Source organism: Pempheris klunzingeri, chromosome 10, assembly GCF_042242105.1.
Source record: "Pempheris klunzingeri isolate RE-2024b chromosome 10, fPemKlu1.hap1, whole genome shotgun sequence".
Classification (NCBI taxonomy): domain Eukaryota; kingdom Metazoa; phylum Chordata; class Actinopteri; order Acropomatiformes; family Pempheridae; genus Pempheris; species Pempheris klunzingeri.
This window is the reverse complement of record NC_092021.1, coordinates 9672388-9687561: the sequence shown is the minus strand read 5'-3', so window position 1 is coordinate 9687561 and position 15174 is coordinate 9672388. Positions and strand designations below refer to the sequence as shown.

Genomic DNA, 15174 nt, shown 5'->3' with positions numbered 1-15174 from the left:
TTCCAAAGAGGGAATAAAATAGTGTCAAATGTTACTGGATACATATGAATGAGATAAAGATAATACTTCAGGGAAAACAGAGATACTGCAAGTCTCCCTTCACTGAATTGTGCTGTCAAAAAGACAGCCAGGGGAGAGGGGAGCGACACCGACTGCATTTTTATCAGTTTGGTCTGCAAGCTTTTCTGTAAATATGCAACTTTAAATAATCAATATTTGTCGACCGAGAAAAAGTGAACATTAAGCATAGGCTGACCTGAGAATGCATTTGGTCCGAGGATGTACAATAAAATGAACCAACTCATGAACCGATGTTGCAGTTTTTGCTTTCCTATTAAGAGCTACAGCATCTGTCCTTAACTAACCAAAAGAGAGAAACACAGATCATTGAACACTGTTTTGGGTTTTCTGCCTCCGAGAAGTGTGATGTCAGAGATGCAAGTGAACTTTTTCTCCCTCTCTGGAAACGAGGTTAATTGCACTGCGTTGGAAGTTTGGATTAGCTCAGGGCAGGCTCCATTAACAGCAGTTGGCACTTGAAAACGGTTTGGTCTTCAGGTTTCACAAAACACAATCACTTGACATGCAGCTCATTTAAGAATCAGCAAACTAAGCTTTTTTTTTTTTCTGCTTCATTAACATTCACTTGCTCACCAGTTGTTGTCTTTTAATGTATTGACATGTGCCACTGGTGTTTGGCCGCTCATGTGGAACTGCAGCAGTAGTTACGGAGAATGCAGAGTCTGTGCAAAAACCACTGAATCAGGAGCTGCATTCAGTAAGATTTGCAGCTGCCGAGGATTTGGAACAGACTTGGCATCACAGTGCAAGCGACTGTCAGGATGAACCGCATAATGCAGATTCTTTCCTACTGCTGGGGGGAAGCAAGGGTCATCGCTGGGATACAAGCTATTCCCCCGAATCGCAGCAAAATAGTGCGTCTTTATGCAGTGTTATAATGAGATTTCACTTTGTTAGAGGGGTTTGTTTCACTACAGACATCCTTGTAGCTTCAGAGCAAGGAACCTTTCACCCTCTGCTGTCACCACGAGCCCTTAGATATATATATATATTTTTTCCCTCTGCTGTTTATAGTTACCGGAGGAAGCAAGACAGAATCCCCACAGCAGATGGTAGTTGTAGCTGAATCTTCTTAAACTCAAATTGATGTATTCCTCCTCCTCTGTTGCATTACTTGGTCACAAGATACAAGAAAGAGAAAACACAAGGTGAGTCATAGCAGCTCACGACTGACTTATGCAATAAATCTTACACTGCATGAAAAAAAAAAAAAAAAAGAAAACAGCCAAAGCTCTTCTACATACAGACGCAGATTCTTCATTTTCATCACTGAATTTATTTTAGTCTTTTGTCTGCACAACATTGCTGCACGTTGCTCTTACCACACCGTACACCATGAAAACGATAATACAAAATAAGCAAATTTTAAGCTAGTACATGCTGTGTAGGGTTAGTAAACAGAACAAAACTATGAGGTTATTGATATTTTGCGATCACGCAATCCCTCCATTTTTGCAAACTCAAAAATCAGTTGTCTACAGTTAACTATGTTCTTGTGGGCCAGGTACAGTTTACATGTAAGTGTAACTATGAAGAGCAGTGTAATTTTGTGTATATTTGATTTTAATCTTGTATTCAGCAGGCATAACATACATGTAGGGCCGGTGTGTGAAGTGATTATTATAAGAATCTAACAGGTATTTAGGACTAGCCTGATATAACCTGAGCTGACTCTATTTCTTCACAAATGCGTGCTAACATTCGCAGGCACATGTTGTGTGGCAAAATATGTAAAGTGAGGCTAACTTCGAGGAAGGTGACTCCTGTGCAAGAAATCCTTGTGGCAGCTCAGAGAGGTGTAGAGCACCTTGGTGGATGCCTTGAATACAGATGATGGAGACACACACACACACACATAGACAGACAGACAGACACACACACTCACACACAGACAGACAGACAGACACACACACTCACACACAGACACACACACGCATATACTGTATCCACAGGACATTTGAGGGTTTGAGTGAGTGTCTTTTTTTTCAATGAAGTTGCCCATATGCCCAAGCAGCTACCATATGGTCTGCAACACTCACCCCCCCCCCTCCTTTTTTTTTTAAAGGGACAAGCCAACTATTTTCAGGATGTAACTGTTCTGTTGTAGTATGAGTTTGGGGTTTAGGCTAGTAATTTGTTTGAGTAGAATCTTCAAGTTCTACATTTTGTTCGAGGTTTTCAGAATACATACATATAATACTTCTGTGACGGCTGAACTTGTATCTTTTGCTCTTTTCTCTGTTTGTCTCTGTTGTCGGGCAGTGTGAGACAAGTAATCTGAGTTTAATTCATCAAGAAGCCTGAGACTTGGCTTGAATCCACGCTAAACCTTTCTAGTTTCCCCCTCCATTTTTTGTTTTCAAGACTGCCCTCCGTCCTCGTGCCTGTAACCATGGAATCGCTGTCAGTAATGTGATTGGACAATAGCACAGCATCTGCTCCCTTTTCTGACGCCCCTGTTCCATGTGCTGTGGTGTTGCTGTGATTGGTGCTGGTTGGTGTCAGGGTGCCTAAGGCAGGGTCAGGAGGGCGTGGGCCAACGGTTCCTGCATGTGTTGTGGTGTTCTGTGACGGCCTATGGACTGCCTGCAGAGATTCTTGCCCTTGTTTCTTTTTTTTGCTGCTTCGGGTTGAACGTGTGGCATCTCCTACAAAAAAAAAAACTTATATGTCAGCTCCTTTTGAAAAGTCATGACACATGACACTGGCCATACCTTATTTCAGCAGTGCAGTTAAAATCGGGACGTGCCTATCGACTGGCCACAGTGTGTGCATGCAGGATCAGTCTACACAAGATTTCCATTAATTAACTTAATATTTCTGATGTAATATTTGAACGAAGAATTCCAATAACCTCAAAAATCTTCATCTTGATTTTAAGATATTAACATGTTAGCATTGGGACCTTTTGCTGTATGAAGTCGTCTAGAATACTTTTAATTAGTAGAGCTACATCCCGCATATATTAATGATCCTCTCTTTTTCCTTCAGACGTGGTGTGTGGCATTCGTGGACTGCAAATAAAACAGCTTTCCCCTTGACTCCTCGGTGGAACGGTGAGTTCAGAACTGTGATAGTTCAGGCATGTAGCCCGGCACTCATACACTATGTGACTTACAGACGCAACTGTGGGATTCCTGAATGGGAGCGTGATCAAACAGGAGACGAGCACAGTGTGAGAATAAAAGAGACAGCGCGGTGAAGAGGTTTTGAAGTGACATTATTGCAGATACACTGTGCACACCTGGCAGCGGGACAGCCCATCCCCGGCTGTCCTCTTTCATCAGCTGGATCTAGGCATGTCAACAGAAAGACACTGATACCACATAGGCAAAACAAATTCAGTATTGTGTCTAAGTTGCAGGGTGCTGACTACATGACTCTTTCAACCCTGGAGCTGCTCCAGCGACAGAAAGCCAAATGAGGAGTAACATTACCAATCACTCAGAAATGAAGAGGCTTCATATTCAGTACGAGACAGTTCATAAACAGTGGTGCAACTTATACACGCACCTCATGCCAGCTCACATCGCCCCTTGTGTTCACCTTTACGTACAAGTGAGCATATGCAGGTTTTGTTCTCTTTTTCTTGCTTTGTTCTCCGAGGACATTGAGGAGTACAATTCATATCTCTGCTCCAGTGTGGCTATTTTTAGAATGGTTCAAATATCAGGGGATCCTGCAGTCTTCCTTCTTCTCTTTTCGTCTCTGTTTGCCAGCCTCCTCTTCCTGTTACCCCCATTCGATTGATTCTCAAAACCCTGGCTCTGCTGGGTGAGGGTATACTGTACATACAGTGGCTACGGAAAGTATTCAGACCCCTTCACTTTTTCCACATTTTGTTATGTTACAGCCTTATTCCAAAATGGATTAAATTCTTTTTTTTTCCTCATTAATCTACTCCATAAATACCCAATAATGACAAAGTGAAAAAAGTTTTTTAGAAATTTTTGCAAATGTATTAAAAATAAAAAAACTGAAATATCACATGTACATAAGTATTCACACCCTTTGCTATGACACTCAAAACTGAGCTCAGGTGCATCCTGTTTCCACTGATTGTCCTTGAGATGTTTCTACTACTTGACTGGAGTCCACGTGTGGTAAATTCAATTGATTGGACTTGATTTGGAAAGGCACACACCTGTCTATATAAGGTCCCACAGCTGACAGTGCATGTCAGAGCAGAAACCAAGCCATGAAGTCAAAGGAATTGTCTGTAGACCTCTGAGACAGGATTGTATCGAGGCACAGATCTGGGGAAGGGTACAGAAAAATTTCTGCAGCATTGAAGGCCCCTAAGAGCACAGTGGCCTCCATCATTCGTAAATGGAAGAAGTTCAGAACCACCAGGACTCTTCCTAGAGCTGGCCGCCCGTCCAAACTGAGCAATCGGGGGAGAAAGCACATGACAGCCCGCTTGGAGTTTGCCAAAAGGCACCTAAACGACTCTCAGACCATGAGAAACAAGATTCTCTGGTCTGATGAAACCAAGATAGAACTATTTGGCCTGAATGCCAAGCGTCACGTCTGGAGGAAACCAGGCATCGCTCATCACCTGGCAAATACCATCCCTACGGTGAAGCATGGTGGTGGCAGCATCATGCTGTGGGGATGTTTTTCAGCGGCAGGAACTGGGAGACTAGTCAGGATAGAGGGAAAGATGAATGCAGCAAAGTACAGAGACATCCTGGATGAAAACCTGCTCCAGAGTGCTCAGGATCTCAGACTGGGGCAACGGTTCACCTTCCAACAGGACAACGACCCGAAGCACACAGCCAAGATAACGAAGGAGTGGCTTCGGGACAAGTCTGTGAATGTCCTTGAGTGGCCCAGCCAGAACCCAGACTTGAACCCCATTGAACATCTCTGGAAAGACCTGAAAATAGCTGTGCAGCGACGCTCCCCATCTAACCTGACAGAGCTTGAGAGGATCTGCAGAGAAGAATGGGAAAAACACCCCAAATGCAGGTGTGCCAAGCTTGTAGCATCATACCCAAGAAGACTTAAGGCTGTAATCGCTGCCAAAGGTGCCTCAACAAAGTACTGAATAAAGGGTGTGAATACTTATGTACATATGATATTTCAGGTTTTTATTTTTAATACATTTGCAAAAATTTCTAAAAAACTTTTTTCACTTTGTCATTATGTGGTATTGTGTGTAGATTGATGAGGAAGAAAAAGAATTTAATCCATTTTGGAATAAGGCTGTAACACAACAAAATGTGGAAAAAGTGAAGGGGTCTGAATACTTTCTGTACCCACTGTATAAGGAGAGTACACGTACTGATATCCCTTTGTCCCTTCTTGTTGTGGTGATTCATTCACTCAAGATGATCAGTTCAGTCATAACTGGGAGTACTACTCAGCCTGTGGAAATGGTTGTATAATATCCTCTGTGGCTCTAGAGGAGCTTTCTAGAGCTTGAGAAAATAACCCTAATGATGTCATAGTCATGTGAGCTTGGGCTCGAGATTTAAAAAATTTTTACTGAAAGAGGTTAAAAGATGTGTGTGTTTTTCAGGCTGGGTTCGGGTATAATAAGATATGCTATTGAGTTGTATTATGGGAAGTGTAGGATCTAGTGTTTGTGCGAGACTAAGATTCAGGATATCTTTGCCTTTCTTCTGCGGAATGTTTTTTTTTTTTTTTGCCCCTCACAAGCCCCTCAGCATTATGAAAGTGAACTACTGAATCTATAAAGATTTTTTTCAATTGTTTTTTAACATTTTAAGTGGCATGAACCAGGAGTGGAGAGCCAGGGACAGCTCAGGCACTGGTGGTGTTATTGACAAGAGGAGACATTTACCGCCCTGCTTGCACTCCTCTTAAATAGTCTCCATTTTCCTGCTGGGCGCTTGGGGGAAGGAACTGTCAGGTAACGAAGGAGGGCCGCTTTGAGAAGCTTCTGATCACCGCAGGTCGCTACATGGGGGCTGTGCCCAGCGGCACTCAGGTGATGGCACCATGTTGCCTTTGTAAGGACTTTATTTTTATTCCTCCCGAGGCAAAAAGTGGAGAAAAAGTATAGAAAGATGTTAAACAACGTTGTCAGCTCTGCCTGTCTCTGTGTCAAACTGGCTTCCTCATCCTCCAGCAGAGCAGACACTCTTAAACCACAGACGGCATCACCAGCATTAGCTTCTATATCGGCCCCAAACACAATGCAAGCACATATTTGTTCGCCTACATCATCAAACTGCGAACCAGCCCATCTCATGCCGACGTTCATGCAGACGTGCGAGCCAAACCTGCTGTTAATTTCCATTAGTTGTAATGCTGAATTTTTTTTGTCCTGTTCTCTGTGTGCTGACATTTGTGTGCGTTTATGGCGCTGACATTCTTGTAGCATGAGTGGTTGCAAACACAGCCAGTGGCACCCTGCCCTCCTGCTGCCACCTCACCTCCATTATTGTAAGGAATATTGAGTGCAGTGTTGGCAAGGTAGCCAACACTCATCCAGCCACAGCGCGCTGTGTAGCTGCCGGGTACAAGAGCAAGCCTGGCATTTGACAAGCTTGTGGCACTGCTGTTGTATATTTTATATACAATTCAGTGAGTTGCAGATGCTCATTAGTTTTTGTGGCTTTTATTGGAAGATCATAACACAAGGTATACATAGAAAAACGATTTTTTTTTTTTTTGCCTACATTTTAGGATTGAGAGAAATCTAAATACTTGGACCAGCCAGGAAAATCTGGAGAGGGTAACTGACAAACTTTCTAATCCCTCAACGATTTATCTGGTGCTTTTGAGCATTTATTTAATATTACACTTCAGAGTGCCCATTTTATAAATCCATTGTCAAACAGCTATTGGTAATTTAATGTAACGTAAGTACATTTTTACAGTGTCATTGATGCAGCTTACATTAATGGCTGTGATTCATTACGTGATACAGGCTCAGGTCAGCGCTGAGTGATGGAAGATGAGAGCTGTGTGCAATAACAACACACCTTATTTCATTTTTTTTTTTTTTTTTTTTCCCTCTTGTTGCAGCTACAAAAGGGGGCTGCCTCAGATGATTTAATCTTTATACCACCAGAAACTAGGCCAGCAATATTTCATCGGTGTCATGAGTTTTTTTTTTTTGTGCGTCTAAGCAGTGCGCCAATGAAATGAGAACTGCTGGAAGGCTGACCTTTGGTCCCACAGCTGGGAATTATAATTCAGGGTTGCGTGTCGTGGTGTCACAGTGTCTCAAAAAGAGCCACATTGTGTATAAAGCTGAGACAGAGTTTGCTATGTCAAGAATCATGTCAGAATCATGATTTGAGTTATTCCCTTTTTGAAGACACACACACACACACTGGCATGAAAACACATTCACACACACTGTATTTACTGTATGAGTAGCTACATGTCTTATGAACCCACTGTATCATGAAAGACCTGCTAAAATTTTATGATCACTTCAGGTCATGCATTTCAAACCAGGGTACTTAAAGACACTGCACCTGAGAGATCCTGAGCTTATATATTTGATGTCTCGGCGAACCCTCTGGACAGTAACATGAAGGTGCTGTTGAAATTTTGATCACGAACATGCTGGATTGACCCAAATTAGTTAAGGGACATTAAACTGCTCCTCACATCACTTAAGATTCTGTTGCTGAAGCATTTATTGAGTTGCAGTCCCCTGAAATCATTGACTGAATGATGATTCTCAGGAAGGCTCTAGAGTTATAAAAAATGGAGACAACGATAGCCTTGGAAAATGTAAGTCCCGCTGAATCTAAAAATATGTTACGTGTTATGCCTGTATGTTCAGATTATGACTGAGTACTTTATTTCCTCCACGTGCTGTGTGAACTACAATAAGTACGTTTAGGAGTCCAAACATTGCTGAGTTTGGCTGATGCCCTTACTGAGAGCAGGTTGTGACGTGTGCATTAGTAGATCCTGGAAGACAAAGGGAACAGGTTCAAGGGTCAAAGTTGAACCAAAGTGCAATGGTGTTGGTCAAGACGAGACATGAAGGGCTGAACTTGACATCTGTCCTCATGTCTCATAATCTCATCCTCATATCACTTCCCTCTAATGTTGTTTTTGGAACATTGCAGATTTTGGCTGTTTTTCGCGGTTTAATGTGAAAATCAACATCAGCATTCTAAAATATCTTCAAATAAATCTCGTGTTATGTTTTAATAGAATTATGTTACTCTACTTTGGCTTCTGTCTCTTCAGATGCTCCAACACCATATGTTCTGCATGGTCCATCAGCCAGAGTGCTTCACAACACTGTATCACACTAATTAGCATGTATTTATATGTGAAGAATCCATCTGGAGAGTACCTGCGTTCCTTCACACTCTACACCCACACTCTGTTGATCTGCGTCTCACTTTGTCTCACAGTTCGTTTTTACCCTAGCTAAGCTGTCATATATAAAAGTACATCGTACATGTATGCTGGTTTCCATTACTCCATGCCTGTGACCGGATGGATCCAGTATCAATGCCCACGTTTGTTTTGGAACCTGGAAGTGGAAGCGGTGACCAGATGCAAAAACAATGTAGTCACACTGAGGCGAAGCCGAAACAGAGGCTGCTATCGCTGATAGCGTGGGTTCGACCCTGCAGAGCCAGTCTGTTTAGTGTTTAAGTGACATCTGTTTTACACTGTTCAAACTACAGATGGGAAGTGGTGCATCTGGAACGTTGATTAAACTGCATATTATTACAGTGACATGGTTGTGTTTACGTATTTTGATGGTAACATTAGTTCTGTGTACTTCTTGGATAAATTATGACCCTGGGTATTATGTCTGGTGCCGACATGTTGTATACATAGTTGGTATGAGGCTGATTATACATTTGAGGCATTTTGATTATGTGACAAGCGGTGTTCACTAGGGCCTAATGGATCCTGGTTTTCTTAGGCTCACACCAAGGCCAATAGTTTTGTTAATCGTTGGCGTAGTAGTGAGAGAGATGTGAACAGTTACATCTTGCATAACACGCAGTGTATTTCCCTACTTCATGGAAGCTGGTCCTGAACGCTGGATGTTGCCAATATCAGACTTAACTGGCTGCCGTGCTCTTCAATAGATTTGGGATGTTAAACCCCAGGCAAAGTTGGTATATAGATAGCCTTATATTTGCCAAATACCACAGTTATCCCTCAGCCTGAAAGCCTTTCCCCTTGTTAACTTGAAACATGCTGTATGAAAAATAGCTGCAATCAAGCGTCACTGTGTAAAGGCGTTGTGAGTGTTTCTGTTGTTGCAACAACTCCAACATTCTTTCAGTGTCGCATTCTTTCAGTTAAACTTTTATTATCATATCAATAATTAAAAACAATCAACTTTAAAGTTTTGAACCAGGAGCTCCAAAGGGCCAAATGTAGTAGCTACAGCTGTTATTGTGATGTGTCATATACATATTTAATCAGCATTTAGGTAAATGTAAGCATCGGATGGGACTCAGACTCAGAGAGCTAGATATGGACATCCCTAATCCCTAGTCTTCTTTTCTCTGTGTGGTGTAGACTTAAACTCTATATTACAATGAGGAACATGCACACATTCATACCTCGACTTTCAACAGAGTGTGTTGTTGCCAGTTAACACCAGCTCGGCAAGATGATTACAAGTGATTCTGCCTCAGAGCAGCCCTGATCTGACACCAAGCCGTGCAAATTAAACAATACAGGGCACCCCACATTAATAAAAATCCATCAAGCATGCCTGCATTAGTTATTCTTTGCCATAAGCATTGCTGTTAAGTGATAGTAGTCTAGCCAAAAGGCCCTCCTCAGTCAGCCATATACAGAACACAGAGAGGTGTGTTAGCCCAGAGCTGGGCACACAACTCTTTGTTTGATTCATTTATTTTTGTTTTTTCATATTAAATATCCAAGTAGACAAGCAGCATAGACACTAATAACACATGCTGAACGTGCCTGAAATGCGGTGCATGCAAAGAGCAACTCAAGGTTCTCAGACTGTGAACACAAAACATTAATAAACACAAAGCCCAGCCAAACATCGGTGGATGACTTCATAGTTTTCACAGTGGTACTGTTGGCAGCCAAACATTACTTGAAGGTTGTGTTTAATTCTAGCAATACAAAAAACTGTTGAATTAATAGAGGCAATTTAGCAACCACAGTGGCCTTCAGACAACAGAGATGGCTTTATTTACGCCCATGCTGTACTTGGCCCCACTAATCGTCTACCATACCGAGTCAAATCAGATTGTTTTGGTCTAAATCAATTTTCCTTACAACCTCACCGCTGTCGCCACCATTACTGAAACCCCCTTAAAGCATAGCAGGACAGTAGGGTCGTGATTTGATCTTCCTCACCTTGATCAGATTACACGCTGGAATTAGTATAATTACAGCTGTTGCTGATTAATGAGTAAGCTATAATTAGCACTGTGGATATGGGTGGACTGCAAGTGTGTGTGATGAAGACAGAATGGCTGTGCATTTGTTGAGGTGTGTGTGTGTATACAGACTTGTACAGACTTGCACTGTCGCGTTCGTGTGCTGGCACGGCAGTTGACGAGAAGTAGCTGAATTAGTTTGCTCTTAAAAATGGAGTAACTTGCGTAACGTTAATCTAATTATTAACCTTCAGGCCTGCCCATGGAATCAATCGTCATTCATTACAGTCAGCTGTGCACATGGAGATTGCCATCTCTACAATAGCTCAATTAAAGTTCTATAAACAGGTTTATTTATTGGGCTCATTTAATACCCAAAGGCCACTTAAATGTTTTTACATAACACCTAGAAGCTTTGCACGAGAAACGCAGCATTGAAACTCAAATTCAAAACACAGAAGCAAATAAAGGGAAGTTCAAAAGTAAGATTAATAATGGTGAGGGCTGGTGAAGCGACAGGGTTTTAGTTCAGATTTTCCAGCCCAAGCTGTCCCTTTTTTATATTTCACTGTTTTCCCATATGTCTGCGTTATTGTTGGAGGTTTGGAGCTTGTCAGTCGAGTTTGACGACATGCTCATCCTGTAGCAGTTTGTGGATGATTGATTCTGAGATGGGAATAAGTATTTCCATCGCTGCGTGCCATCGTCTGCATGCAAATCTTACACACAGTTTCATCAAGATTTGCTGGCTGTCACTTCTCATTTGCTACAAACCGACTTTGGCGCCAAAGTAGTTTCATTCTCTTGACTGACCAGCTTGTTTGCATTTCTAAAAATGTACAAACACCCCGACATAACAGGATTGCAACCTAACGCCAGTCATGAATCGCAGAGTGTCCCCCGCGTTACAGAGGGAGCAGTCAGTACAAACAAGATGGATAGAATGGATGGAGCTGCTCTCTTATTAGCAGAGGAAGGGGAGAAAGGGAGCAATAAGTGATTGAACTGCAGGATTTCAAATATTAATAGTGATGGAGTTGTATATCAGACATTGTGCATGCATGAGCTTTTTGTGTGCACTCCAGGTTTTCGATAAGCTTAGCACCCCCTGCAGCCACACAGCAAACCTCTCAGTCAGAGAGCAAGGGTAGCCGAGCAGAATGCTGGAGCAGGCAAATGGACCGGATGGCTAAAAAAGATTACGCAGATGCTTACAGCTACGTCGGTGGCAGGACGGTGGGGCAAACCCCACCTCGCTGTATCTGAACTCATCATTCTTAAAGCTGATGCATCCCGAAAACTGTTCCAAATGTAGCGTAAGCTTGCAGAATTTGCCTCTGATAATCAATGTTAAGTGGCAAAATGAATCATAACGTCCCAAAGTGACTGTAGTAATGTCAGTCTCACAGCAAAATCAATCTCAGGTTTGGGTAACATTAGCCACCATACCAGTCGGAGTAATGCTGCGGCTTAAAAACCCCTGAGTGTACTGAAGTGAGCAAGGATGTACTTAATCGAGAAAGAATTTAACTTTTATTTTGTAAGAGGTAGAAGGTGTCAGTATATCTGCAACTGCATAGTCTGCACAAATGCCTGGCATTTTTTTTACTTGCTGTCTAGGTGGTGGTTTTAGGTTTTTAAAGTAAATACAAAAATGAAAACACTTTTTTTTTTTTTTTTTTTTTTTACCACAGGCGGCCTCCTTAGATTTAGACTGGCAGGGAGAACCCCAGCCTAACACGGCGGCAGATTGCTCTCCATAGGTGATGTTGAAACATACAGCGCCTCAAACCACATGATTCACAGTCTCCCACCGTCATTATCTCCGTGCCTCTCTCACAGACACACACTTCTTCCTGCAATTCTGCAAGTGCTGGAAAACCTAAATCTATAGATGTAATTAATTTGACGTTGTGGATATTTTATTTTGTTAGACATCCAGCTAAAATGTCCAGATTTTAAATTTGTTTTGATGACATGACTAAATATTTCTCAGTAGGGAGCCAAAAACCCAAGAATGAAACAAGTGAACAAGAATCAAATTGAAGTATAGAAATTAAACAGCTTCCCAAACTCTACTACTACTTCAGTCATGTTGTTGAAATGTTGAAAACGGATAAAGTTTTACAAAGGCATATACAGTACAGCTGTGTAAGGTGCCCCTTGAATGGTGTTTCTCACTTTAAAAAGTAAACCTGAATACAATCAAAGTGAATTGGATAAAACGAGCTCAGATGTGCATCCACGTGCAGTCATTTCTAAAGAGTCGTTGTTGTTTCAGCAGTCTGTGTAGGGAGTGTTACACGTGTACGCTTGTGTGTGTGTGTGTCTTTTATTGGATCCATTCAGCGAACAGCGTTTGTTTTCTCCCTGCAGCGGCAGGCACTTTCAGAACGGCCGCGGCCCGGCATGAGTTTGCTGTCACATTTCTCTGAAATGATCTCCATTATATGAGCGGTGAAATAAGTAGAATTGCTAAGCTAAATCGACATGCTGCCACGCACATGCACACACAGATTTCCAAATGCTCCAGCTGCCATACTGTTTAGACAAGATGGTTGCCAATATGTCAAGTTTTTAATAGCAAAGTTCATTATTTTAGGATTAATAAGGATAATAGAGAGAGAAAGTGAGCTCAGTGGTGATGAGAGCTCCAGTTTTCACATTTGGTCGTTTTTAAAATACCAGTCTGTGTTGTATGGATGGTGGCATATTCTTTCCTTTATTGCCTTTAACCTAGGCCAACTTGAATTAAGGGGAGACACTACAGGTGAGTAGCATAAACAATTAACAAATAGATATCACAAAACTTCTCTAGTTGAGTACTTATATTAAGACAGTTACGTTTTTTTCCTGTTTATGTGTGACAATGAGGCAGTAACTAATTGAATGTGTTCATTTGCGCACATTTCCAGAAGAGAAATCTGAACATTGGATAAAGCCAAGTTTGAAATTCTCTTGTTTCATCTTGTCAACATGTTACATCCAAAGGTTGTTAGAAAGGGAATTTTTTATCTTTTTTTAATCACTCCATAAAGCAGATAATACTGTCAGCAGCCATAATAAGGCTTCTGAGAGACAATCAGACTTTTGTACCTCCTCTTGGCTGTTTTCAGACTTTAGAAGATCCGGCCTGTCGGAGGAGACTCTGGCCTATCACATGTCCACTCAGAGAGAGAGCGTTCCTATTGGCTTCTCTTTAAAGGCAGATGCATGTGTACGTCCCTTCTATGGATATATGAAGAGACAGGCATTGGAATCTCCGTTCCTTCCTATGAAAGTTGCTCATTGGCGCATGAAACCAGATGAAATTCTGCTGGTGACACAAGTAATTTCATGTGGGTTGTGACTCTCAAAAAAATTCATCCGTTCACAATGTAAGCCCATGGAAATCAATCATCACCTGACGGGTGCCATTGTTGTAATTGCATGGTTTGGCCACTTTTTAAAATTGATTTCAAAGCCTGGCGCACTTTCTGGGGTCTTTTCAAATGGTGGTGAAACCCTGATTCAATGGCAGGCAGCCGAAAAAGTTGCTATTTCACCATTGACAGCATTTGTCTACACTGCAAAGCGACCCAAACAAAAGAAGACTGAGTCTATAACAGAGAGGCTGACAAACACAATAAAACACGAGTCAACACTGGCGAAGCGTTTCACGGAAGGAGAGAACTTCACGACGAAGCTGCTAATGTCCTGTAATATCTAAATGTTTTAGTGGTCTGTGAGGATGTTTTAGGAATGTAATGTTATTATCAGACCTCCTATAATACATCCATGGGTTGTGTACAAGATTTCCCATGACAGCAGGCGATGAGTTGCTATGTTGATTGTTGCAAATAGTTAAGCCAGAACATTACAGGAAATAACAGAAACATTAGCCAAGTCTGCGGCTAATTCAAGTTCATGTCTATGCAGCTAATGTTAGCTCACCGTAGAGCCTCAAATCACAGTACATCATCTCAAAGGGTCTCACAGTTCTGCACGTTTCCAAAGAAAACAGGATGGTAATTCTCAGCATAATGGCATTAGATTCACAAACACAATCTGTTGAAGCTGCTCTGACTTTATTTTCCTGCACTCTTGAAGCGTGTGCAAACGCCTGAGCTCCTCTGGTGGGTGGGACTTAGGATGAAGAGGGTAGAGGCGAGAGCTGCAGGAGGAGAACTGTGGTTTTCAAACTCTGCCATTTTTGCCTTTTCCAGAGAAATGCCGCCCACAGCTTTAAGTGTCTCACCTTAAAGCACCCCACGTACACAGATATAGTGATCAGCAGGGTTGTGTTCATGGACGTCAACCTTTCGGTGTGCACACACCGCGGCAGCTCTTTGACAGCGTGACCGTGTTGGTGTAAAGCTTCATGCTGTTCGCCCATTCTGCCATGGCGAGGTTTCTTCAAGCCTGTGAAGTTTGCTGATAAAATTAGCACAGCAAATTAGCACTGATGAGTCACTCATTATCAGCTTTGTGTATGTTGGCAGCAGATGGGTTGTTGTGGGCTGCTTTGCTTGTTCACGTCTTCTATTTACACCAAACCAAATGCTGCAAAGAAAGAAAATATATTTGTGAAATTCCAGTTTGTTTTTATAAGGAGCAGAAGGTAAAGTGGTCATAACTGTTTTTCAGTGTTTTCAACATCAAGTTTGCTGCATTTGTCTGCTCCGAAGCAACATCAAGGATACTGACTCCTACTGAAGGAAGGTTTTTTTTTTTTTTTTTTTCATGGTTTCCCATAGTGTTTTGCATTGTGTCCACTGAGAGG

At 41.9% G+C, this 15174-nt stretch overlaps 1 protein-coding gene across 2 annotated transcripts in view; it reads left to right on the top strand.

The window, feature by feature from the left end:
* The window catches only part of adarb1b (adenosine deaminase RNA specific B1b), a 103245-nt gene that overhangs the window by 33659 nt on the left and 54412 nt on the right, over positions 1-15174 (top strand). For both annotated transcript variants that reach the window (XM_070838246.1, XM_070838245.1), the window contains exon 2: positions 3073-3137. The gene's annotated coding sequence lies outside the window, so the exon portion shown is untranslated. The remainder of the gene's footprint in view (positions 1-3072; positions 3138-15174) is intronic.